Genomic DNA, 26,833 nt, shown 5'->3' with positions numbered 1-26,833 from the left:
CTTATAAAGATGCTTATGTGTGATTATTATATAAGCTTGATGGAAGGTATTTCGTTAAATACATCATTTGGATACAGTGCAATACATTTTATTCGTCTTAAAATTAGGGCTGCAGTTTAAATTACCTATTAGTTTTCTTTTTAAATTAATCTATTAATCATGTAGTCGATTGAAGATTGTGAAAAATGATCAATTACAGATGATCAGACCTCATGATGATCTCCCTCTGTCCAAAATCCCAAAGATATTTTAGCAGCTGCATCTTGTGTGTTTTTGCATTTTACATGTTGACTCTTTAACACTCAAACAAAAGCAAATTCCTTCTGATTAATGTCTGTACTTCCTGTGATCGATTCATCAGCACACTGTCAGAGAGTTTAGAGCGGATCACTTGTGTGCACCATCGCCTGAAGGCTTCCAGTATTTGGGTTAATCTCCGAGAGAGACGCAGCTGCATCGTAAAAAAAGCTGTTTTCTCCGTCCAACATCTATTGTCTGTCACCTAAACGTCAAGTATCAACATTTCCCGCTCTGGCTTGAGTTCTGCCCGGTTTTATTTTTGCCAAGCAACACCGCCAACACTCCCCGAGCCCATATCCTTGACTGGGTCTAATCACTCGCAGGCTGCCAGATTGCAGGACATGTTATTACGATTAGCAATCACTCTGCAGTTGTCAATTATGAGGGCCACTATTTACCATCCTCGAGAGAAAATGGCTCATTTCATTTCATCACACAGCTTAATTGAGTGATTGTATTACCATGCAATACGGAAATAGTCGGGAAGGCATTTTATACTCTATGAATATCAATGCAAGAAACACAGGGATTAGCATGTGGGCCCGGTTGTGTTGTTGGTAATTACAGGTGTGTCTGGTGTCTCTTCAGCAATCAGGGACCATCAGTGTGTGTTTTTTTTTCTGAATTCACCTTTACTGGAGATGTGGAAACGACAAATGAAACACAAATGTTCAACTGCAAAGTGAATAAGACATCACATCTTATTTATTTCGGTCAGCAAAGAGCTTGTCGGTCTTTTTTCATTTCATATATCGGTGTAAATATATTTTCTTTCTGTTCCTGGAGCGCTGCGGGCTCCTGGAAACCTGGTCCCCAGACTGGTGGCAGCCCCCTCATCCATTTGCTTTCACGTCTTCCTCCCTTTACAATCTCCTCTCTCTACCCCTATCTTGGGACATGGGAATATTTGTTATATCCATCGTCATGGCGCTGTGGCTCTGACCTTTGCGCTCTTTAGTGTTGGATGTCGGCAATCAAAAAGTTGTAAGTCAAGGTGATTCTTCTTTTGTTGTCTCATCTGAATGTAAAGCGTCCCTGCTTTGTTTGCTGTACTCGTAGGATCATCTCATGTCACGCTTGCTTGTCTTTTTTCCTTTTTTTCTCTCTTCTCTATACCGTGGCTTTAAAACAGGTCTTTTGTTCATTGTTTTCTACGTGTCCTTGAGCAAGACACCGAGCTCAAAAACCGCTGTGTTCAGGGAGAGGCTGGGAATTGTATTTAACGCACACAGAAACAATACAACCACTTAAAACATGATATTATGGAGGCAGGTATTTGAGGCTGTGGTGGTAATAAGCAATCGAAAGAGTTCGTTGACGGTGAAACCAAAGTGAATCCACTCATCTAAACACTTTCAGATACTTTAATTAAGAGGAAAGTATAGAAAAGTATATTGTGTTAATTGTGTTAGGCTGTTTTAATTTTCTTTTTGACGTTAGCAATTAAGAGCACGTTTTAACTGCACATTACAACACTGGATCTTTTCGCTGGCAGCGGAAAATGGGTTTGAGTCTTTTATACACATGAATAAATGTTTCATTAAAAGACTCGACTTCAGTCAGGATTTCAGGGAGTTTTCGTCATGTGGGCTGTTTCATGCCGCTCGAACAATGCCACAAATCAAAGGGATTCGTTCTCGATTTATTCTCAGTGTTTCACATAATTTTGAATATTTGCCCGAGTTAATAAGGTGAAGGAAGTGGATGTCGGAGGCTCGTGCACAAAAAGAGGAGCCTGCGTGCCAGCTGCTGCGTCCTGTGTATAGGAGATTTTTTCACAAGCAATAATTCAATAATATTCACAGGGGGGAGGCATGTTGCCCCCCTCGTCACATTTTTGAAATGACAGCGACAGGGAGGGTAACAGACATTTTTTTATACTGGGTTTTGGCTCTCAGGCTTTTTTCAGATTGAATGTCGCCTGAGGAAGAGGAAGTGCAGACATTACTCAGGGAATAAAACACCCCTCGTCGTCCATGTTTCTTTTTATATTAAGCTGTAAATATTTACGATAATCAAACATACATAAAAGATGAGTAAAGCACAGAAGTCGAGCACTATTTGGTGTTACCATTATTATGGAAAGCACTGGAACTAAAATATGAATTCTTTATAATTTAAAACCCTTTTTTTGTAAAGGCTACTCTTAATTTTAAAGAAAGATGACAACATAATAAAAATCATGAATTTATATGTGTATATATATGTATAGGGATATTTATGTATATAATTATTTTTCCATGATTAAGAAATGATTTAATTCCATGTCACACTTCCAGGTGAAGACATATCCATTTAAGTGGAATAATAAAAGATATTTTATCATCTAAAGTTCACATCTTTTAATGGAGATTTGTTCAGTTGAGTCACTGTACAACATTTTCTCAAGTGGTTCAGTGTATTGATCAGACTTTTATCTTATATTATCTTATTTCAAAGACTGCGCAGATAAAACAACAATTAAAAGTGTCATTACAAAAAAAAAAATGGCTATAAAATTAGGTCTAGAGACGCCTCAGTGCCGACATGGGACATTTGTGGCTGAGGGCGTATCAGGACAAGTTTGATAGACGTAATATTTTGAGATTTATTTTTAAATGTTTTATTTAAGTAGATAAGTAGAAACCACACTCACACACACACACACACACATACACACACACACACATCTGCACCACAGTAAGTAGGCTGTGGATGAGATGTGATGGAGAAGGGCAGGAGGCGGGGTCACCTCGACACCCTGCACCATCACTTCACGCTCACGGCTTTCAGCGAACGTCACTCCCGTTTCTGTCACTCCTTAGTTATGGGCTCTGAACTTTCAGGGGAACGGCCCTAAAATAATCTCACTGGTTGATATTTGCATGAAATCCTGGCAGCTCCCTTCACTGGTCCAACAGCATCACGTCACCTTGTAAGCTGTTTTGGTGACAGGATTTTAAATATATATATATATATAAGCCTAATGGTGCCACTGCTTCCCAAATGTTTAAGTGTGTTATCCAAGCTTAAAATAGTTGTTACAACACAAGAAAATAGACCAGTGTGCCCACAGTAGGAGAAAAGGACCCCTGCTAAAGGACACTCGATGGCTCGATAGAAGGACTTCAAGGCTGATTGGAAGGAGGGTGATGTCACGATGAAATCACACACACACACACACACACATTTACACGCACTTCAACGCCTACACACACTTCCTTTCCTTAAGGGAGAAAGGTCAGTATCTAGAGGGGGAAATGGTGAGCCATTGTTATGATTGAGCACACGGCAAGGTCCAGGGAGGACGCCGTGTCACTTTCATTGTCAAACTCATTATACCAAGGAAGAAGACCCCCCCAACTCCCCTGCTCTAACGTCCCTGTCTCCTCATGTGAGGAAACCCTTCCACCGCTTGCGAAGGCGAGCCGGGGCGCGTCAAATGGGAAGCCGAGCGAAATGTGCTGAACACACACAATATTTGCTGTTGCCACACTGTATTGAGAAATTGCATAATTCTGCAACGAGAGCAGCTGGAAACACAGAAGAAGAAATAAACGAGAGGTGCAGCGGCTCGCACTCGGATTATAAGCAATAGTAACAATCAAACTCACGGTCGACAACCAGGAGAAGTGCCAAATCAATTAAAATATAGCAAAATTGAAGTCTAGTAGCCAAAGGCGGCTCGCGAGAGGTTTGGAAGGATATTCTGGTCCTGATTAAAAATGAATGGTATCAGAATACATAAAGCTTTCTGGCCGAGGGCCCGGAGCGAAGCATCCTGAAACTGTGGTCACTTCAGAGGCAGAGGGAAGGCATTAGGTATCCGGGCTTTGAGGGGGGATGCTCAAGTAACAGACTGTTCTCAGTTCAATTCATCTAATCACCCATGCAAACCTAAGCACTTTGCAGATATAGATTTGAGGCCAACGATTGATATCGTATACCATGTAAACTGATTCATGCTCAAAGAAAGAAAACATATTCTCGTGTAAAAGGGTCTCCTCTCCGTGCACCGTCTCGACCTAAATGATCCGGCCCTTTTATCTTGCTTGAACACAACCCAACACCAACAAACAGAACATGAAACAGAATCCTTAATTTAGTCAACAAAATCTTATTTTCCTTCAAAATGCACTTCTCCATGTTACAGTGCCGTCCCAGGAATAGCCACGATTGTGGTTTGCATAATACAATCACTGATGAATCAGTACAGGCCTGACATGTTTTTTTTACCCTGCTCATCTTGCTTAACATCTGCAATTTGTGACTTGAGAATACGCGAATTGGATAAGAGCTGATTTAAAAGCCCGACTGTAAATAAAAATCACTTTAAACCCAAATCACATTGCGTAAGTTGTTTCCACCGTAGACCTCTAGCTGTAGCTTTATCATCTCGCGAACATAATAAATACTGCATGAAGAACGTAAAAACAACAAACAGAAAATCCCTGATCTTTTGCAAATGAGTGCACAATCCAGGGTCATAAGAAGGCGATGAGGTGTTGAATACAAACTTCCACACGCCGCTTGTTTTGGATTGTTTTGCCTCTGCGGTATTGATCCGGCCAAAAAGGCTTCTAGGAGAGGTGAGGGCCGAGTCTGCCAAGAGTAGAGGTCACTCAGATAAATTGGCCAGGTTGGCTTTTAGCAGCTTCAGGGTCAAAGCCCATTCATCTTATTAGGCCGATCTATCCTTTTAGAGGCCTCGGCAGTAGGATTAGACAATAGAGTAGCACCAGGGCTTTAGATGACAGACCATTTGGCAAATAGGTTAGAGCAGTTTCCACCTATTGTCTTTTTCTACATTACCCGAAGGAGCTGTCGGCGGAGTTTTGCATTGCAGCTCGAGAGGTTGGAGGCTCGGAGAGAGGGATTCACAACGGACGGGAGCGGGCTGGGTGATTTTCTGAGGAATGGTTTTACAAAGTGAACAGAGCCAAACAGCACTGTAACATATGTCTGTTCAATCTGTCGTCAGAGGTGATTTATCCACTGTGTCGCTATCAAAAGATGTTTTTCAACTGAAACAACAACAACCTATCACCCTGAACGTTATCTCATTATAGTTGGTTATGCATTTCTAACCTTTTTTAAATTTTACTTTTAAATTTCAACTTTTTAACTTTATTGTGCCCAAGCATTTGTCTTTCTGGCAGAGGTATAATAAATATGAAATATATATTGGAAAAAATCATTCAAATAAATGTCATCGTATAGGGGCTCACATCAAACAAGGTAGAGCAAGCAGAACCATGTTTTATAAAACCCACTGTTCATCCATTATTGTTCTATTAACCTTCACAGTTTAGCAACTCTATGGAACAGTGAGCTCTACTAAACTGTATTGATCAGGCAAAATAACTTTTATTAAATCATTAACAAACTTTTGAGGCTGCCGCAGCAAACTGAGTGAGGTAGAGTAAAATACAGTGAGCAGACATTTACAGACTGAACGGAGAAAAGCTGCAGCAGCCAAGTGCACCACTATCCATCAGCAGGGGTGGAGCCAGGGGGGCACTGGCCCCAGCTAAAAAGTTAATATCTAAAAACTGAAGTGCTCCTGCCCGGTCAGTAGTCTTTTATTATCACTGACCATAAATAATTTTTTAAATATCTTTATTTTTCTATGCTTTATTGAAGAAGACAATGTACCTGAAGAATACAGAACAATTTTCAAAGTATATTAGTTAGATGTCATTTATCTTTTATACAAAGCGACTTCCAAATCGTGAATTCAACTATGAGGGGCCAGTCGGGGTTCAGCATCTTGCCCAAGGACACCATCATCAATATTAATATAACAAAGGATCAATATATGTATATATCGATAGATTACTTGTGAATTGGGTAAGCACTTTGAAATAGTATATAGTTCTCCCTCAGATTTGTAAAATATTTTAAAGGGATTCTCTTCTCATAAAGAGGAGTTTAAAACCTCAACCTTCAGCAAAAATCAGTCTTTAAACTTAAAATAATTTTTATTGAAAATTGAAAAGCGACAACCAGTGATTTCTACTCAATTCTTAGTAAAATGTTGTTGCTGTTTCATTTTCTGTCCAGACTATTTTTTGACCAACTTGCTGAATCTCCATCCAGAAAGAGCAGAGCTCTCCAAGGTTTGATCAGCTGCCTCGCTCATCCCTTTGGCCTCATGTGGTACAAAGTGACCGGCCAGCGAGCAGCAAACAGGGACACAATGCACCACAGAGCAAGTTGTCAAAATGGACATTTTGAAACAATATTGAGTTTTCCCTGTGAAAACGCTCACATTAGCTTCACCAGCGGGTCCGAGGCTCTCAGTCATTTCCGCGGTGCAGTTTTTACACGTCATGTATTTAATACGTCATTGAAGATGGCTGAATGTGGTGCGGAGATGACACACAGTCCTCCAGTAATTGGACGCCCACCCTCCCTGTGTCCTCCCCTCTCTGCTCCTCGCCATTGTTGGGAGAAAAATGTGTTGGCTCTAATTTAAACCCAAGCCTCTGACGCTCTCTGCTACACTCACCAAAAACACTGAATTACGTTGACATTTTTCACTATAATGGTGTTACTGTGAAATCGCTTTTTCTATTAGCCTTTTTGTAAAGATGTCGTGGTAAAGGGTAATTTCAAATGAATTATAAAATGGGGATGATTAAAGTAATTTTCGGCAAAGGGTAGGCAAAAGTATTCTTTTACTTAACTAGTTTTCCAGGACAAAAGACGTTCTTAGACGACCCTTAATCAGAGCTCCCAGCTGCCTGAACGATTCATCAAACGTCCTCGATCACAAAGACAGACTTTAAGGGTCCAAACCACCTGTTTAGTTCTTGTCTTTGAGCCATTTCCATGAAGCCATTTTCTTTCTTTGCTCGTTCTGTTGTCCTCCTCATCTCCCTGAAGCCGCTTGTTTTCAAATGGCTTGACGAAGTACTGAGGGACAGTCCGGCTTCTGGAGGAGTTTCTCTGAGTTTGCTCTTGAAAGAAGTACGAGGATGACATTTGGGACTTCATTAAAATAGCTTGAGAGAGAATTTTTCTTCCACCCTCTGCTGCATGACACAATATATTTACTACGGCAAAAGAATATTACTCACAAATAATCCACCGCCACCGTCTGCCTCACGCAGAAGCCATTTTGCATCTTAGATAACGTAGCGGCTACGTGACTGATGACTAGTCTGTTACATATTAAATCATCTTGTCATTCTGTCTGGGTCTATCATATTTCCATGGCACACAACGTTCTTTGTCATTTATGTCTGAAGTGATGTTACATGCTTAGATTACATGGAAAAATTCTTGGATGATTGCTTTTAGGAATCCGATGAGGGTGTTTGCGGTCAGGAATAAATGTGAAATTGGTACCTACACCGATTCAAACCAGGGATAACTTGTTTCCTTCTTTAATTTTTCATAAACCGGTTTATTTTGGGGTGTAAGTCAGATCCTCGGCTTTTTAGATTGGGAGATAAAAAGAATTTTGTCTCCTCTGTTGTAATTCGAGTTGGTGTATCAGCTTTTTCTCTTGAAAGCAGCGCATTCAGCCTCGTCTGCTCAGCTTCCCCACATCCTCGCAATCTCAGAGGTAGCTCAGAGCAACACGAAAGTACAGTACCAGCCGGAAAATTGCACATTATGCTGATACGTCCTCAGTGACGACTCCGGTTGTGGGGGCGAAGAGCTCTTAGATAATCTAGTAGCGGCGGTACTTTTACTCTCTATTATACTTCGCGGACAACATTTACTCGGCCACTGGCTGCCTACCAGGGTGGGCAATATTCTCTCCATCATTTAGTTTGTAGATGTTAGTGTTACATGCACCAGGTGCTGGCTGACAACTCAATGAATAATGTGTCTGGTAGAGGGGAAACTCAGTCAGGGGAAGCCCATTCCCTGGACTCTCCATTAATATCACAGTCCACTCTTTCAGGGGATACTGCTGACATTTTGCTCTCTGTGTAATAGAGACCTAACCTTTAAGCACTGTAAGGAAGAAGTCATTTTTCATAATCCGCTGTCCATTTTGAAGAACCAGTGCCCTCTTTGCATCTGTTCTCATTTCCCTTCGATTGTTTTATATATACATATTTTAAATTTTCATTTTAGGAATGTGCAGCCGTCATCGTTTACTCTCACACTGCAAATGTATAAAATTAAATTTCTTCAGCTGAAAATGCTGCTCTTTCACCCTGTCTTAAAAAATGAAAATACAATGCTTACTGTTGAATTTAGTGTAATTCCAGAGACAGATTTTACAGTGCGAGCCAGGCCATGGTTGAGGACTTGGACGGGTGATCAGAGTGCACATTTTGTTGTGTCCAAATCTGCCGTAATTCCTTAAATCCAGACTCAAGTGTTAAGCCACCATAAGAAAAAACTGGCAGATCCCTTGTGTCCTTTCTTGAAGCCGCCCCGGCTGAAGGAAAGTCATTGTTTAAGCAGCTGGTAATGATGATTAGCCACAATCTGGGAGATCGACTGCACATCGGTCAAATGAGTCGACATCCTCAAAGGGAGAGATGGCCCACTGTCACAGCCGCGCATACTGAGCAGATTGATTGTGTTTCCTGCAGAGATTCAGGGGAAATCTTTGATGTGTGCGCGGTAATAATGTCGACACCGCCACGAAATCCACAGCAACCGCCTCCGAGTTCAAGAGCCGGAGCCTTCTTAACATATTTCGATAGGAATCTTAGTATAAAGGATAATTTAGCTTTTGTGTGGGAATGCAATGACTATAAATATACATACTGATAATGTATCATTTCCTATCTGATGACCAGCTTTACCCCATCGCTTCATCACATTACTCCTTTAAAAGTTCTTGGCCCATTTCACAGTGCAAGATGAAACACATTCACACGAGGGCTCTAATCACACCGAAGGCAGCAGTAATGATAGCTCTGTGTCTGTGTTGTTAGAGTTCAGTCTGTGTCCTTTGCCCCTGAGACATAAAACTAAAAAATGGATGACAACATTCTGTAAATGGGCACTGGCTTAAAATAATAATATTTTTTTGGAGAACTTTATGGTTTCAAACATTAGCATACAGTCACCATTAGGTAATTGGGAGCTGCTGATGGGGATTTTTTGTCAGTGCACTTTTTTTATGGCAGCTACATGTGATCATAATGTGGTAATTGGATAGCTCATTTATTTCACTTAGGTCTAACTGGAGGTCTCCACACTGAAGTTAATTTTGCATGGAAGCCTACCTTTGACATGATTGATGATTAGCACAACGCTCTCAGGTTTGGCTGCGTATTAAGGGCGAGGACACACACGCTGGAAGCTTCTTCTCCGCACACTGTGAGAATATTGTGCATATTTAGTTTTTTTCTTTTTTAAATAAAGCCAAGAAGCCCCCTGCTTGCACCGTGCTTGGAAATATTCCACTCATTTGCTCAGACTTTACTGGAAATAGTCTTTATTATAGAAACAATGATAGAATCCAGTAAATCAGGGAAAAGTATAGGGTGTAGTGTTGCCATCAATAATAGATTGGAAACAAGTCGGCACTGATGGAACCTGAGGCCTTTCCTTTGTGGAGGTCTTAGTGCCGTAGCGGTGCATGTGAATAATGCATGGTCCCAGATAGACTCCTGCTCCCTCTCTAGCCCTTCCACACTCCGGCTGCGTGGCTCATGGGCTGGGGCGCCACTTTTCCCCAGCAGTGATTGGCTGTGCCTTGAGGGCAGTGGAGGAGATGGGAAATCACCTGCCCCATTTAGCCATGCTGTGCTAGCTGCGTCGGCTCCCCACCGCTCAGACCTTTGTGTCTGCCGCTGGTACTCGACATTAGGACCTCTGGTTAACTTTAGTCGGGGATGCAGCGGCACAGAGCTGTCATAAGGATACTTATTATCACCCCAGACTTTTTTCTGAAAGGTAAATCTGCTGCACAGCTGCACTCCGTGGTTCTTTTTCTATTTTTTACCCCTTTCTTTTTTCGCCAGACAGAGCAGGCATTGTGTTTGGCAGTGATGCATGTGTCGCAGCTCTGCCACAATCACAGTCGTAGCTTCTGCTTCATCGTCGATGCTGCGGCCCCCTCCCTCCGTCGACCTACTCACCATCCCCCCTTTTCACTGTCTTCTTTTTTTTATTTTACTAGTTTTCTTTCACACATTGACGTGTGGTGCTGGTGTGGGAAGCTTCGGCTGCATTCTCAATGATCCAGCCTTGAGAACCAAGGGGGCTCTCGGCGTCCTCTCACCCAGGGGTCTCGGTGGGGAGTCCACTGAAGCTGGGCACCCAGTCCGGCCCCCCCATGGAGTGAGAGCCTGGCTGCGGCACCACATAATCCATATTCTAAAGGCCAGCTGGACTGAGACCATGGAGCACAAGGAGAGCAACGAGACCTCACGCCCCCCGCCCACATCCCGCTCCCCAGTAACTCAGCACCTCAGACAGCTTTGGCATGTCAAAATTGAAAGTGGGCTGAATAGCCGCCTTTTAAGCAACAGCTCTTCAGTGGAAATAAGAGTCCATTTCCCCCCGTTAGCTGTGAAGAATTAAGCATATTATGAGAAGACGGTCCTGGCCTGTTTCCCATATTATTTACCCAGCCGAAATTTACTGCAGCATCCTTGCCAGTGCCGATACCATTTTTTCCCCTCCTACTCCCGCCCTCTTTGTTTGTACACAGTGCTGTTGTGAAAATTAGCTACTTGGCTGTAGGTGCTTCTGTATCCAGGGCAGCGTTTGGAGTAATCCTGCTTCGACAGAGGATGGATAAGAGCAGACGAGTGACTGTCCAAAGCAGGTATTCCAGCAGATTGATATTTATTCCCCAAACAGAACAAAAACCAAGCCCACTACCTCTTCAGCTGCCACTGCTTACTCTTCCAGCCCCAATTACTGGGCTCTAACAAGCCCTCCGTACACATACACACAGTACACTGTTTTCCCATTGTGCCCTGCTGACCATTACAAACAACATGGCAAGACATGTACAATTACTGTATTGTGTTTTTTGTTGTGGCTCTGCCGTACCTTATCATTAAGAACACAGTGAAATCTCCTAAATGAACATCTGTCTTGCATTAGGATTTTGTGGATATGGCACTAACTCGCCCATGTGACTGTGTCTACTTTTAATTCGACCACCTCACCATGGAGCACCCTGTGGGAATAATAATGAGGCCGATCGTTGTTCCCTAAAGAATAGAAATTGACATAATCTCTGAGGTGTCTAAAGTGACTAATGCAGAAATGCTTCCATCTTAAAATAGCCTGTCCTACACTAGGTCTCGAACACCGTCTCTTCAGGACGGATGATGAACATAATAATTTGGGCCACTCGATATGAATTTCACTCAAGCTGAACGGAACTGGGACACTCCTGGATTACAGGGACCACAGTCCAAACTTGTAGCATATTTCCCCCACTGGAGCCCACAGGCGTGACCGAGCGCTTTGAGTCAGTGTGCGGCAGCGCTGGGAAAATGTCAAAGAATTCGCTGCCTTGTTCTCAACCCCAGAGGCGTCACTTTTGATGTCCACCTTCAAAGACGTCTTATCAGTCCTGTTTTAGTTGTTGCTCATTACCGAAAGCCGAGTGTTACAGAGTGATGCAGGATAAATTATAGAAATGAAATGCCTCATTGATTTGGCAATAAGATATGATGCACTGCAGCACTGTACGATTTATTAGACTTTATGAGACGAGAGTGGATACATTCAAGTCAACAGCTATTTTACACAGGCTTTGATTTGATTACATATTGTTTCGTTTGACAAGTGTTTATTTAGAAATTAAAGAACATTGATGGCCGTATATTGCACAGATAAACACATATCTGTGGGGAGACAGAAACAGCACGTACAGTACAGTATGAGGGAAAAGGTGCGGCTTGAAATTTGTCAATGAAAAGCAGGAACATTTGATTTGTTTGCACATTTCATACCTAGAGGCAACCTGAGGTTCTTCTGCGAGTGCAGATGTTATTACCAGGAGGAGAATCACACAGACTCACTATTCATGGAGAACAAAGTTTGAGATATAAATATACACAATGAGGTTTAAACCCAATAATTTCATAACCTAAATTATTTACGCAATAGACACGAGCGAATCATTTCATCTTGAAGGTAAAATAAGGTAATCAAGGTCACTGCAGTTGACAATTTATTGGCATTAGAAGTCCCTTTAGACTCTGCCACCGGGGGCAGGGAGCACCATTATTTCCCGGTTCAGTTGACAGAACAGAGGATTTCATTTACCCTCCAGCGTATCAGCTGAAAGAATCAGTCCAGATGTTCAGCAGCTCACCTGATCCAAATGCGCTGTGGTTGAAAGTAGCACTTGCGATTGTGCACGTCTACACTATCTGTGAGAACAGCTCTCTCTGTGTCACAAGCAGGAGGTCGGGGGCTTGGACAGCAGGGGGGGTTAGGAAGTGTAGGATCCAGTATTTGTTATGGTTGAGCAATGCCAGGAACAAAATCTGAAGATATCTAGATCTTTGTTGCTTCAGGTTTTGATCGTTATTCATGATTATTATTTATCGTCCTCTTTTTACCTCCAAATTTACAGAAATGTAAAATGAACTTACTAGAGTGCCAGCTAAAGCTGCAGGCAGTAACGCTGCGAGAAAACTCAGTCAAGTGAAGTTGACCTAGTATTTTCTCTAAAAGAAAGTTTCTGCTTTAAATTTACTTTATCCACGTCTGAAGCCTATAACTGAGAAACTTGCTTGCTCACGACTCGTCTCAGTTCCCTTTAGAAGAGCGAAGTCTAGACAGGTGTTTGAGTCACTAATAGAGGGCAGAGTTTGACTAAATGTGCGGAACTGGAAGCGAGTTAGATTAGCTGTTTCACAGGGAAGCAAAAGGCTAATCTTTTTCTTTTGGGCTAGGCAAATAGAAAAAGTAATGGACACACCAATTGCTGATATTCTATTAATCAATCAATCAGTGAACACGTTTATATTTGTTGGAGACGGTATAATGCATAAAATCAAAATCAGGGAAACTACGCAACCTATTTCCCTGACAGCAGCAAATGTTATACATATCTATCAGGGATACATATTGGAACTGTGAACTAAGTATGACCCTGTATTAACGCTATATAAGGCAATTCTGCTATAAGCTAATGAGGACAACAGCATTTCTAATTTGCAGAATAAACTATTTTTCTTATAGCATCTATAATAAACAGATATATTTCATTCCTTCCTTAAAATATGTTGTCAAAAGTATATAAACAACTCTGAAACTAGCCAGCAAGATGAGATCAAAACAACGACTGACATGAGTCTGGCATTTTCTGACTAATTATTGGTGTTCAAACTCATCTGTGATCAAAACATCAGCATGTGACAGGAACATTTTCAATGGTAGATGAGGCTTATTTCCTATTTCTTGGATCTGCGGCTGTTTTTTATCGCATATACTCGACAACTGTTTTTTAAACGAGCTTTACATGTCATGAAACATTAAATGCGTAACACAGACAAAGGGTATTCACTGTGTGTGTGGAGGCAAACAAAGATAAAGCCTCACATGTGATTAATCAAATGTCAATCTGAAGGAGACCCGTTTAAAAGTGGCACTTACAGCTACTCAGCGACCGTCTCATGAATCCGCACCAAGGTCCTACGTCAAAGCCTGTCACCTATAGCTCGATAATCTTTTTCTGGAGACCACTCCAGGTTTTTTGTGTTTTTAAGGGAGGCAGAGGTAGGCTGCCTCCCTCTCTCTCCTCCCTCTCCTCCTCCTCCTCTCTTCTCTTCTCTTCTCCCACTACTTCTTTTGAGGGGTAAACACACACGCGAAGCTCCTCTAGCCTATCATGTGTGACCGCCGCTACAGCCAGACAGTGAAACATGATCCATGATAGAGTGGTGCAAATCGTCCAGCGCCTTTCGTCTACCATCTCGCACGAGGAGGGGGAGAAGCCTGTGAGATAGGGTGAGTTTAAAAAAAAAAGGAGAAGGGAAAAAAAGAGGAGGAGGAGGAGGTGGTGTTTAAGAGCCGGCGGTGAGTGCGGCAGCCGTATAGCTGGCAACTAGAACGTCGCTGGTGTGACTTTCTGGTCCACCAGGTTTTAACCCTTTTGACATCGTTTGAGTGCCATCCATGTGTCAGTGCTGTAGTGTTCTCGTGCAGCGTGCGGCTCGTGTAGCAGCAGAGGAGAGAGGAGGGGAATCTGGAGCGTTTGTAAATCCAGTACAAAGCAGCATCGCAGCCTGAGAAGTGGACGTTGATTCAGTAAAGCCTCAGTGGGGGGATTGCTACAAGCCTTCTTTGAGGTAACACATCAACTTCTTTGTCATCCTCTTATAACGAGCTGAGGAAATTAACCCAGATTCATATCTCTGTCTGATTCTACTGCATTTTATTAATGTGGTTTTCATGCTGGACATTAAATCTGGAGTTGCACACACGCACTGCATCTGTCAACAACTTGGATGTGGCAAAATAATGTTTAATGCATTACCAGGGCTGTGTACAGGCGGCTCTTCTGTCAGCCACAGGCCTTATTGTTACTGCAGAAATCTACAGTCTTTTGTATTCCTTCCAATCCCCTCGTGGATCTTCGTCTTCTTATGAGGGGGCGTTGTGTGCTGTGTTTAACATGGTACTGCAGCCTAACACGTGTAGATTGATAACACAGTATCTTGCATTTGTCCCAAAACTATATGTCCTGCAGGTTTTGCACTGAGGCATAACCGGAAGCACGTTGTTGGACTAAATCAGGGTCAAGATGTTTTTACAGTCTTTAATGAGGGGCATTGTGTTGGAATTCATTGCTATTTTGCATGAACATGCAAGTTCTAATGATTATATTTCTCACACTTAAGCAGAAGCACTGCCTGATGATGAGGAACAAATGGAGGAAAGTTTTTTTTTTTATATTGTATGAAATACAATATTAGAGTATATCGCCTAGAGCTTTCTGAACCGCATCAGAAAGACAGCACATTGTAGTTGTATTTCTTGCCTCATGCTGCAAAAGGGAACTGCTGCTGCTTTTAGAATTGTTCACACATTCATTGTTTCAACATGACACCCATGAAGTATTCTGGGTAATGTATGCAAGCGGGGTACCCATGGTGTTGCTTTTGGGTGTTGACTTGCCTTTGATTAATCATTTCGGGTTTGACGTCACTGCCCCTGAGACAGAGATGGATTGAAGTGCTTAGCAGACCAATGGCTACAAAGACAAAGAGTAATTGGTGTGTAGTGAGTGGTGGCCAATGTAGGCAGAGCAGAGTGGCTGAGTGCTGTGAGGGGTCACACTGTGGCATTCCCACATACATTCACTGGTGACAGGTAAATAAATGCAGGTAAATGCAATGAGCGGTCCCTCCCCGAGCATTGCACCTTACGAGGCATCACAGTGACTTATTCTGCAGGCCTATGAGGTGCAGCACTGAGCAGGGGAGGTGTATTTTTAGCTGTATTTATAAGCCGGAATTAGATTATGCATATATATGTTCTTTTTAACATCCAACAGTTGTGTGATTTTAAAGCTGCAGCCTTGTGGTGGTTTAATAGTTTTGCTGTTGCTGACTTCTGGCTGCATGCATTTTCCTGTGCAGCAGCGTGCAGGGGGTAATTGAGGGGGTGGGCGGGCTGCTGAGGAGGTGGGTATATTGTGATCCAGCCATCTTTATATGTGTCAGTGGTAATTACATTGAAAAAGTGGGTTTGCGTCCCTGGAGAAAGGCGAATGTACCTTCATACATGCTGAGTGGTGGTGCATGCTGGAGGAGAGGTAAAGTTTTAATGGTGGCATTTAGTAAATGTGCAATCAGAATTGCATTAATGACTTCGGCATCATAAATCATAATGGCCTGATGGACTATCAATAGTGTGCACAGGCTCGCTTTTTGATTCATGGTTTTCTCAATGGACCAAAGCTGCTCGGCATTCGCATTAACAGTTGGGGTCTGAGCAGTTTTTATTTTAATTTTCTTATCTCATGTTTCACCAGGCAGCCCTGCCAGTCGTGTTCTCCTCTTAAGTCTTACTGGCAAACACACGTCAGGTCTCTGGCACCGACGAGAGCCTTTGCCAAGAAGGGCTTCTGAGCATTATGATGTGGTTTCTGCGATCAATCGTTCCATAATTTATGCAATGAAAGGGTGAACTGTTGCTTAATTTATGTGATGTCTGAATGAGAGCTGCATCTGTTCATTGGACAGGGCTCAATCTCTCCTTGTGGACCTTTGAGTATATGCTATGCTAGACTCATGTCTGGGTATGAACCATGTCAGCAGCTTTATTTCCCAATAAGAAACATCAGAAAGAAGTCAGTCAATATCCTATTAGTTCACTAATCATCTTATTCTCTGCATAACGATTAAGAAAACTTCCACAAGGCAAACATGCGGAAACAAGAACCAATAAATCTTAATGTTTACATATTTAATCAGATTAATCACGTATACACACACACTGTAATCTACCTGAATGTATACATATGTTATGTACATGCAGTACAACCTGTGTACACAGTTACTCGTTAGATTAGCAGGTCGATGATTGCGTTAATGATTTCCAAACCTGCCTCCTCAGCAGAGAAAGGTGACAATATTTTTCTACTCCAGACATTATCTTCATATCCACATCTGAAATAATCTTAATAAGGTTTTTTGAGAAGCATGTGAGTGTGAAATTGTCCACAGAGTGATGTCATCTGGGAGACACTGAACCCTTGTTTTTAATTAAAACTCAGTCACATAATGTGGATGAGAAATCAGCCCACCTTTAAGCCTTTACCAGTGTCTATCGGGAGCAGTTAATTAAAATATGAAACATAATTACAATGAAAAAAAATCAATTTGAAAATTAATAGATTATTTGGGATTATAAAATTTAAGATATAAACACAATTCCTAAACTTTACTTTTGGGTAATTAAAGCAGCGATTGTGATTGACAGACGTTAACTTGTTTTCATAGTGCAACCGTGGGAGTTGGGAGTAGGCCGCTCATCATCCTTTAAACAAATACTACACTTTGCTGTTGCAGTGGATTTTCTTCACCTTGTCAAACACAAGTAAATTCGGGCTGATGGCAGGTTTTCTGTAATGTGTCATCTCGAAGGTTGGGATGCACAAAGTGTGGCTGATTGTGGCTCAAAGCTCCAAACCGTTTTGGAGCTGTGAGCAATTTGCAGTGCTATGATAGAGGTGGAGTGCAACTCAATCCATCCAGTTTGTGCCCGTCCCAGGTTCACTCCTGTTTCTCTCACTCTCTATCTTTGCCTTGTTGGAGAACAGGGCTCTTTTTATTTTATCATTTAGTTTCTAATGTATGCGGTTGATCCACCGTTTTCTATTTCTGGGGCAAGCCTCCGATCACTACCAGAGAAAACGGAAGTGGTATTTTCTTCTTGTTCTGGTAACACAATGTCCGGGTAGCAGAATTGACTGAATTAAATAATGATAGTGAGTCACATAGGGAACCAATCTAATTGCCAATGGTGTCATTATTCTAAACCCATTACACTGTGCAATCAACATTAACTTTGTAATAAGTTAAAGCAAAGCACTTGAATAGCTTCACTTACAACAGTGTTCCAGTAGCCACAGATTTAAAAATACTGTAATTAAAATGGCATTACATTTATCCATATTATCCATATCTATACGACATCATTCATTTATAAGAAAGTAGCAATGCCACAATGTAATGAATACTCATTTACTTGTAAAGGTCCTGCTGGTAAAATGTAAGAGTATCTGATTGTTTAGCACATATCCAACAAACTGACCCCTCACGTGTTAAAACACTGAATCATTTTTACGAATTATAAAAGATTATCGCTGATTAATGCACAGTTGTAGGTGTTTGAGGCAAAGTTGATTTAATTTAAGTAGTGTAATTGAATCTATAATTTCATGGATTTGTAAAGTGGTTGTCTGTGGTGACTATATAAATGTATTAGATAGATAGATAGATACTTTATTGATCCCGAAGGAAATTCAAGCATCCAGTGGCAGTAACATACATTGAACATACATTAGACTTGACTTGTACATTGGAGTTTACTTATAACACAGTAACCATACGTAGAAACTGCGTGGAAGTTATATTGTGCACTGCTAAACAACCTAAAACACTAACTTAGATTATGTTGTATGTAAATATTTCTGAATTAGCTTACACAGCTTTCAGATTGATGTAGTGGAGTAAAAAGTACAACATGTTTTTTTGTAAGGGAGAGTAGATACGACTGTAAGCAGATATGTGCACCATGCACTGTTTATATTTCTTACTGTGTCACTTGGTGTATACAAAAACAAAAAAAGTTGAAAAAGAGCTGCATATTTTTTCGTCTGTGAATTTATTAGAATAAAGTACAGCCTCACATTTCACTATCCAGTTGTAGTTCTATACTTATAAAGCCGCTCTGGGTCTGAGTCTCAGTTGGATAACAAATTCTTTATATCCTGAATCCTCACGTCCTGTATGATCATGTATCAGTGTTGACCGTCACTGGTCAGCTGCAGACCAGTTCAAACTCTTCACCGGCTCGGAAATAAGTCCCAGTGGCCTCATTTGAGTCTTCATTCTCACTATGATTTGTGTAGTTTACTCCCATATGAACTGACAACAAGGTAAGGCCGCCTGGGTTCTGAAGGCTCATGGTGGTGGTTGTTTTTTGTTTGATTTTGATATTCCGTGTCTTCATATTTGACCTCAGTGCATTCGGAGTTTACGCCGACCTTGTTCACTAAGCAGGGTGGATGCATTATTAAAACCACCATGGGACCAAACAAACTTTCCTCAAAACTCAACATTCTAAAAGTTTCTTAACATGTTATATGCTGCACTGAATTTTAGTTGTTATTTGTGTTTTTGTTTGTTTCACTTGTAACTAACTGTATGTGGTTGTCTGGCTGTAGTGGCCAGAATTCACGAGTTAATGATCATCCCTGCCTCGTGTAATGTGTGGCGGAGACAGGCCGGAGCTCCTGCTCCTCAGCTGTTTACTGCGGACATTTACGGGTATCATTATCAAAACAGTGATGCCAGTGGGTGGCAACCAGAGCTGGAGGTGAAATAAGCCATTTAGCTGCTTTATGATAGCAATCCCCAGCCCTTGCTGTTTTCACATCCAGGGTCAAAGCTTAGCCGCCATCTAATCTCCCTCAGTCTCACAGCTTTCATTAGCGTGGCACTTGATCAATCAGCACCGCTGCAAGCACCAAACTTTGCCACCTCTTTAGATGAAGGTACAAAACCGTTATTATACCTGCTCAGGTGATCATAGCTGTGTGCAGGTTCCCTTCGTCCAATTGGATTGACAGTTGGATAAGCACGCTGCATAGTTGGCATCATTGAGGTGATATTGGTGGTTAGGCTGCAGACACCACATTGAAAATTGAAAATAATTTTTTATGATGTGTGACATTTTTTCCAATGCAAGGAAAGCATCTGCCATTATTGTGATTGCAACAAGGCGGTAATGTGTTTAGTATCATTTTGGAGTGACTCTTCAGAGTAGAGCAACATTGTGCAAGGATGCTCTTGGTACAAATCCTAGTTCTGCCGGGGCCTTTATGTGTGGACTTTGTTCTCCCTGTGTTTGCATGGATTTTCACCGGATCCTCCCCACAGTCCAAAAACATGCAAATTGAGATTAGATTGATTGTGTAAATGGTTGTTTCTCTCTGGATGTTCAACCTGTGATCTATCCTGGGTGTGCCCCAGGACTTGCTCAATGGCAGCCGGGATTGGCACCAGTTCCCACCCCTGTGACCCTTACTGGATAGGCAGTATAGATAATGGGTGCATATTCAGGCTTCACAAAATATGCATATTATATGCATACATATTAAAATATGTGTTAAATTGTGGGCATCCTCCCTCCCATTTGTTTTCCCTGGTCGTAATTGGCTGTGATCTGGAGAGGCAACCCACAGGCTTCCTCTGCCAAATTCTGGTCCTGTCATCGCATCTGCATACAATAGGACACGTCAGAAATCCTTGGCCCCTCCTTTCATTTGCCTTCACTTCTTCAATAATCAGGGACAGGGGATGAGAACAGAGGCAAAGGCGAGCTTTTTATCCCTCAATAAAAGGCCACTTAGGCAGATAGTTCTCCCCAGACTCATCAGCTTTGGTCTTTTTTTCCTGGCACCACATAAAGGAATTTGTGGAAGAGGGCAAACATTCCATCTAATTAAGGATACCTTTAATGTAAGCTCACCTCTCTCCCCCGTAATTTCTCTTTGTGCCCATCTCTCCTGCCTCTCCCCTGCATCTCTCTGCCCTTCTGTCTTTTCTCCTTATCATCCATCATAGGAAGCCCAAAGGTGCCCTTCGCAGTTACTGTACCATTCTGGTTACCTCTTGATGCCTTTTGAAATCATCGGCTTACCCACGCTTTGATGTCGCCTTCAAATGGATACTGAGCAAAACTTTGATGTCACGACCTAGATGTGGCCAAGAATGTCGAACCACCACAATAACTCAAAAGTTCACCGTTTATTTATTTGAAAATTAAAGTGGGGCGAGTAATTAATGTGTGGTACGATTGGAGTGGTAGTTATTTAAAAACTTTTCTTCAGAAATCAGCATTATTTGTTTTGAAAAGTGAAAGAGAGAGAGAATGAGTGTCCTGTCTGACTTTGTTCTATTTCTGGGTGATGGCAGCTGGAGGATTGCTGCAAGTGGCAGAGTATTCATTATTTAGATGGCAGTTGCGGAGTAGGGGAATGGGTGTTTCATAAACCACTTGACATGTGTGCTGCAATACTAGACCGAAAGAAATCACTCAAAAAAAGAAAATTCATTTCCAAAAATGTCCCCCCCCAGCGAGGACACTTGTAGCAGCGACTGGTGAGACAGTCATACTAATTGAAACTGATGGAACTAACTGAGATTGATGGAGTTAATGGCTGAAGACGCTGCCAGTTCTTAAGGATTGCTTTCCATACAGGCTTTGAAACTCATGAAGCGTTCATCCAGCTGTTTCATGGTGCATGTCAGATGTGCTGGTGCTTTAAACACAGCATCTCTGCCGCTTGTTATTGAATTCAGAGTGATTCGTCGACTTGAATATATCTGCAGCAGGAAATCTTCGTTGAGCCTGGCTGATTATAAAGTAATGACGCTTTTGTCATCCTGCCTGGCTCCGCATTTGTTCAGAAAGATGACAGAAGATATCAGCGGCGACGTTTTGAAATGGCCTGAGAGAAAAATGTGAATCTGAAATGAAGGGAGAAAAATGTGACAGTTGTGCATTGCAAAGAGAAAAGCTGGCTTGCTTTGCAGACGTGGTGGAACACAACTAGAGAAAAATCCTCTCTTTCCCCCGACGTAACAGTCGCGTCTCTATTGGCTGGTGTTTACTCTGACAGTTTTCAGCCTGGACACAGAGAGAGGGTCCCGCCACGTGCTGGTGATTAATGCACTGCCATGTCGCCATGGTGGAGGATGTCTCTCGGCGGTCTCCTTCCCTTTTACAGTACTCCTCCCTGATATCTCAGTAATGTGACTCGACAATGAAGAGATTGATAGCGATCATTATGCCGCTCTCAAAGAGTAATGTCACTTCCCAGCGTGATCCAGCCGGCTTCTAATTCAACTACTCCTGTGGGTAGCATATGAGCAGCAGTGTTTGCTACTGTACATACAAGTGGCTTCGATTGCGTTGTGTTAAAGATGAAACCAGTGACATTTCGGAATCACCTCCTCCTCCTGCTGTTATCAAAAATTCCTGAAGCTGTGTTTGCATATCCAGCATTGAAAAGTGCCTCAGGTCGGGACATTTTTTTTTTTTTTTTAAACCAAGGAACTTGACACTGGAAGTATTCTTACACCAAAACAAGGGAATCAGCCGCTCACCTTCACACTTTGCCAGCTATATCGCCATTTCCCCAGTACTCCCCGTACAAATAAAGGTGCGAGGGTCACTCATTTGTTTTCCCTGGCTCCAAGTCCTTACAGCTAGGTTGATTTGTTTATCTGTATGTGTTTAGCCCCTGGCCCCAATCTTCGTAGGGAGAAAGAGGTTTAGCATTTAAATTGGTTGATCCACCGCACATTTGCTAAACCTGTTTTTAAAGCATTACATTGATGAAAAGCAGACGCTAATCCCTGCGGGGTGTGCGACCTTATCTGACTAAGCACCTGACAATGAGATTCTATTGTCACTCCGGGAACACAAAGGCTCTCGGTGAATGCGACTTGCTGTAGTCACTGACATCCCATTTGCAGAGTGCTACTGTAACCACAGGTTGGCTCGCCACAGGTATGATTTGTGAAGTTTGGAGAGCTGCGAGTGTTGTTTCTTGACCGGCAGCTACTGACAACATGGGGTACTTCAAAGTTCGCCAAGCTCTTCTCTCCTCAGGACGTTGCACACTGCTGTTAGCTTGTCTGCCAAACATCTGCTACAGTAAGTCCCAGCTTGTCAGCCGGTGTCCATGCAGGCCCAACCGGAGGAGACTGTGTTAGCAGACTAGCTTTCACAGCTAATCCCAGAATCTCCTGTATGCATTTCTCCTCCACTTATATTCACACTGACTGATCCTCGAGTCTCACACTTCCCATTGTACACTTAGCCAGACAAGACATTTAGTCAATACTGTTGCCAATGAATATGTAGGAGACAAAGTGGCCTTCATCTGAATGTGGCAGAACTAAATCATAGGGATTACCTTATTGACAGTGCCTTGAATAAACATCAGGATGGGGTCAAAATTCTTCGTCTTCCTTCATTTGCACAGCGTCCAGAGCATGTCGAGGTTTCAGAGCGAGCAGGGCGCGTCTCGCTTGTGATGAATAATTATTTTGTGTGATGAATTATCATAATTCAATGTGAAAAATCAGATAAGATTTCATGTTTGTGCTGACGGGGAGACGTGATATTGTTGTGTGTGTTTGTGAGGGCGATTAGCTGTGGTATCAGATTTGGTCCAGCATTACAGATTGTGTGTGAAGCATATCTTCTCAGGACTTTCTAAACTGCTACGTTGCTTCATGCTCCTTCGAATTCAAATTTGCACACACATTGTGTGAAAGGGGATCATCCTGTCATGATGCAGCTTCAGGCTACATTCATACGACAGCGTTTTTAAACTAAAACAATCTCTGTCCACATGAGCTTTTTGGCTTTATCAGTTTTAATGCTCGTCCACTCTAAGACGCCTGAAAACAAATCATATAACCACCTACATACACTAAGCATGTGCATGTACACAGGAAATGATCAAATAAAAGCTTGTCCCTCTGCATTTAAGCTGTTGTATGATTGTAAAATAGTAAATTGCATAACAGCAAACACAAAAGGTTCAGGAATGCTTGTAATTGATCATTTATGTTGTATTCTACACTGGTAGCCGAGTTATAGGAGCCTGAATGAATCAGCAAAGGCTACGTCATGATTAGAAACACCTAATCAGCAAGAGTCATTATTTCAAAACTTCTCAGTTTCTGCCCATAAAGACTAAAACGTAGCCCTGGAGCCAGCAGCATTTCCAAATTTCTCGGTGTCAGCGGCACTCAAACTTCAGGCTAGTGTGGACGCCAGGTGTTTCTGTAGCACAGTTGATGCAAAAACAGAAACGTAATAGTATGGATGAAACCTCACACACAGGACTGGAGCTTCTGCAGGCCAAGAGAGAAGATGTTATCGAGACGCACAAGGAACGCTCGTGCAAATAGTGGCCTCGCCTTGTGTGTTATGGCTGAAACACGATACTGGAAACAAGTGTGACTGGAGACTGTGGTGCCAACTGTGGGTTTTGCTGTATCAATACGTCTGTGAGTCGTTTTAATCTGGTCAGGAGTAAAGAATACACTGTGTAGTCATACAATATTAATCCCAGCCTGGAAACTTAACCAGCTGCTGCGTTTTATAAACGGACAACTTATGGTTTTGCGAGGCCATATGCTGCCCGCTGCCGCCTTTTCTCTCAGATTTCACTTCTCAGTTTCCATTATCAGTCTCGTCTTGGCTTTTTATGATCCTAATTCTGATGGATGTATTCCAGTGTGAAGTGACTCAGCCGGGTGTGAGTGTGGACCATCCTTTGCCTCCTACTGCTGCCATTTGGTGAGCGGGTGGAGAAGCGCGGGGACCGTCGGAGGAGACGTGAGCAAGCTTGTGTGTTGACAGCATCCCTCCCTATCTAATTGGGGCAAAGCAAACATGATTAGACAAAATCTGAAAGATGATCAGTGTCTTCCACCGCGGAGACGTTTCACAGTCATACGCGTTCTGCTGCGTTCGCCGCTGAGAGGCGGACCGGCACCATTTGTCGACAGCATCAAGCTGCCGGTGAACAAAAAAGACGTGACAGCAAACATGTTTACTACACATTACAACTTCATCTCCGTAGCACTTTCAAAACAGCCTTTACCTTTGAGTGTTTTCTGAGCCTCTGCCCCTGCGATGGAGATATCAGTAACTTTACAACAACTGAAAGTACTGAGTAGTTAATTGAGGATGTTATGGAACGTCATGTCTTATTTTAAATCTCTACTGTCAAAGTCAATAACCTCGGACACCCCAATCCCCTCACCTCCTGCTTTGACACGAGAAAAAACAAGTGGTTTTGAATTGTTTTCTGTAATTTCCTCTTTTTTTTCTTCAAAAGCCACAGCAGGATATCCAATTATTCGGAAGGTCTTTCTGTAATTTTACTTATCTGTAAATGAAATTTAACGTGCAGTGATTGCCAGGTACAGACGGGGGTAAAATGGGGTTAGTGCTCAGGATGACTGGTGAAATTTGATGAGAGATTTTCAGCACAATTTGTCCCACTCAGCCATGAAACTAAAATCTTGACCTTTGTGCAGTTGTATCTGGGGCTTATGCGATTTCAACACATTTCATTATCCTTGCGTTTGACAAAAAAAAAAAAACCCTGCAGTGGTTTAGGTGTAATTAATTCAGTATTGGGTGTTATGAAAGATAACGACATGTGTTTTATGAATCAAGGTGCATCCCAGGCAAAGTACACTTCCACAACTTCTGCAGATAATCCACCAACACTGATAAATACAATTTTCATAGATGAAGAAGCACGATATCTGAGCAGGTGAGCAGCAAACAAGCTCCACACTGTTAAACGCTTTCTTTCGGTCTAGCGTCAAGACAAATTTGCATCCAGTTGCGAGCAGCACCCAAGCTAATTTAATGCATTTCAGATGTAGAGGCATGAGAGAGGTGCTAACTGATGCCTGCTGTGGCACGAAACATCAAATTGCATAGTTTACAAGTACAGCAACACAACTGCAGATATGCACATGATGCAGCCCCGCGGAGTCGTGTGAAGAGGCTAAATGATGAAGCATAATGGATGCTCTCCACACACGTCTGTTACCTCTTTCCTGCCATTCTGTTGCCCTCACAACACTCATTTGCCCACCCACATATTATCATGTTGCAAGCACAAACACACATTTACCTAAGATAATTACATGTGGGAATTTGTCTGCATAAATCTGTACAGTCGCTCTTTAGACGAAAAATAATTTACTGTCGCCTAAAAAAGCTCGAGTGGAGATGCAGATTCACTTCCATTAAGGAGACGGACGTTTCCTCATCAGTTTCGTTAGTATATTATACATATACTCATCAAAGCCATTAAGTAGCAATGATTGCATTTGCAACCATTAGCCTGAATGATAGTTTTTGCTACTTGTGCTATTAGCTGCAGTAAAAATACATTTTGCTTATGAAACATTTAGTTGATGTTCTTCCAGAGTGAATAACAACCAGTTAAGCATCTTGCACAATGAAAATATTCAGCTGCTGCAGGAACTGAACCTTTTAACTCTGGACAAATTTAACAACCGTGTATTAATGCCAAAAATAATATGAAAACTATGGAACGGGTGAAGGAGAATAATATTAGATTCACATATTATATATATATTTATAAGACGTGTTATAGATATGTAGTATATATATAGATATATAAAGTTTGTGAAAATACTCAGCAAGTGGCCTTTGCAAAATGAAGCGAGGTTGTTCCTTGACACAAACCCCCACTTGTAAAATTGTGACTTTAATCTCTGAGAATGTTATATTTTTTCTGCATATTTATGACATTATAATCTCATAGAATAATCAAGTTCCTTCTCGTTAATTTTTTTTTTGGGCGGTGGGGGGGGTGTGTTTCTCTTAAATTTACGACTTTAATTTTGGAAATTCAGAGTTTTCTTTTTCTCTGAATATTACAACCCCCCCCCTGCCTGGTTAAGTGAATGGTAGGAAACAGTAAGCAGTCTGCTGTGCGTTAACATGATGCTGTTGTTCTCCCCCAGTCTCTTTTTATTTTCATAAATAATCAGGATATTTACCACACGCTTTTAAAAACACAGCAGGCTCAAGATGCCCATATACTTTCTCGGGTAAGCAGCCAAGAGATGCACAGCCAAGCCCTCCCTCCCTCTCTCTCTTTCTTTCTTTGTCTCTTCCCCTCTGTGGAGTCCATTTAGAAAAGAGAGATGCTCACACTATGATTAGGGCTCATTTTTTCAACAAATTATCAAAATGGTGCAGAGATTGATCCTGGAGAGAGGAGGAGGACTCATCGCAGCAAATCACTGGAGCAGTTACACAAAGCAGGATTTGCCTTTTGCAGTAT

The 26,833-nt window shown here is 42.0% G+C and overlaps 1 protein-coding gene across 9 annotated transcripts in view; it reads left to right on the top strand.

The window, feature by feature from the left end:
- Nucleotides 1–26,833, top strand: part of LOC109627387 (teneurin-3) — a 149,115-nt gene that overhangs the window by 23,202 nt on the left and 99,080 nt on the right. The window contains exon 1 of one of the 9 annotated variants that reach the window (XM_069531379.1): nucleotides 14,053–14,184. The exons of 7 other annotated variants lie outside the window; for them this stretch is intronic. The gene's annotated coding sequence lies outside the window, so the exon portion shown is untranslated. Of the gene's footprint in view, nucleotides 1–14,052; nucleotides 14,185–14,227; nucleotides 14,526–26,833 lie in introns of those variants that run through there. One more of the 9 variants, XM_069531378.1, reaches the window with a different exon arrangement.

This window comes from Paralichthys olivaceus, chromosome 9 (assembly GCF_024713975.1).
Source record: "Paralichthys olivaceus isolate ysfri-2021 chromosome 9, ASM2471397v2, whole genome shotgun sequence".
Classification (NCBI taxonomy): Eukaryota; Metazoa; Chordata; class Actinopteri; order Pleuronectiformes; family Paralichthyidae; genus Paralichthys; species Paralichthys olivaceus.
The sequence above is the reverse complement of the archived record's forward strand: the minus strand, read 5'-3'. Positions and strand labels throughout refer to the sequence as shown.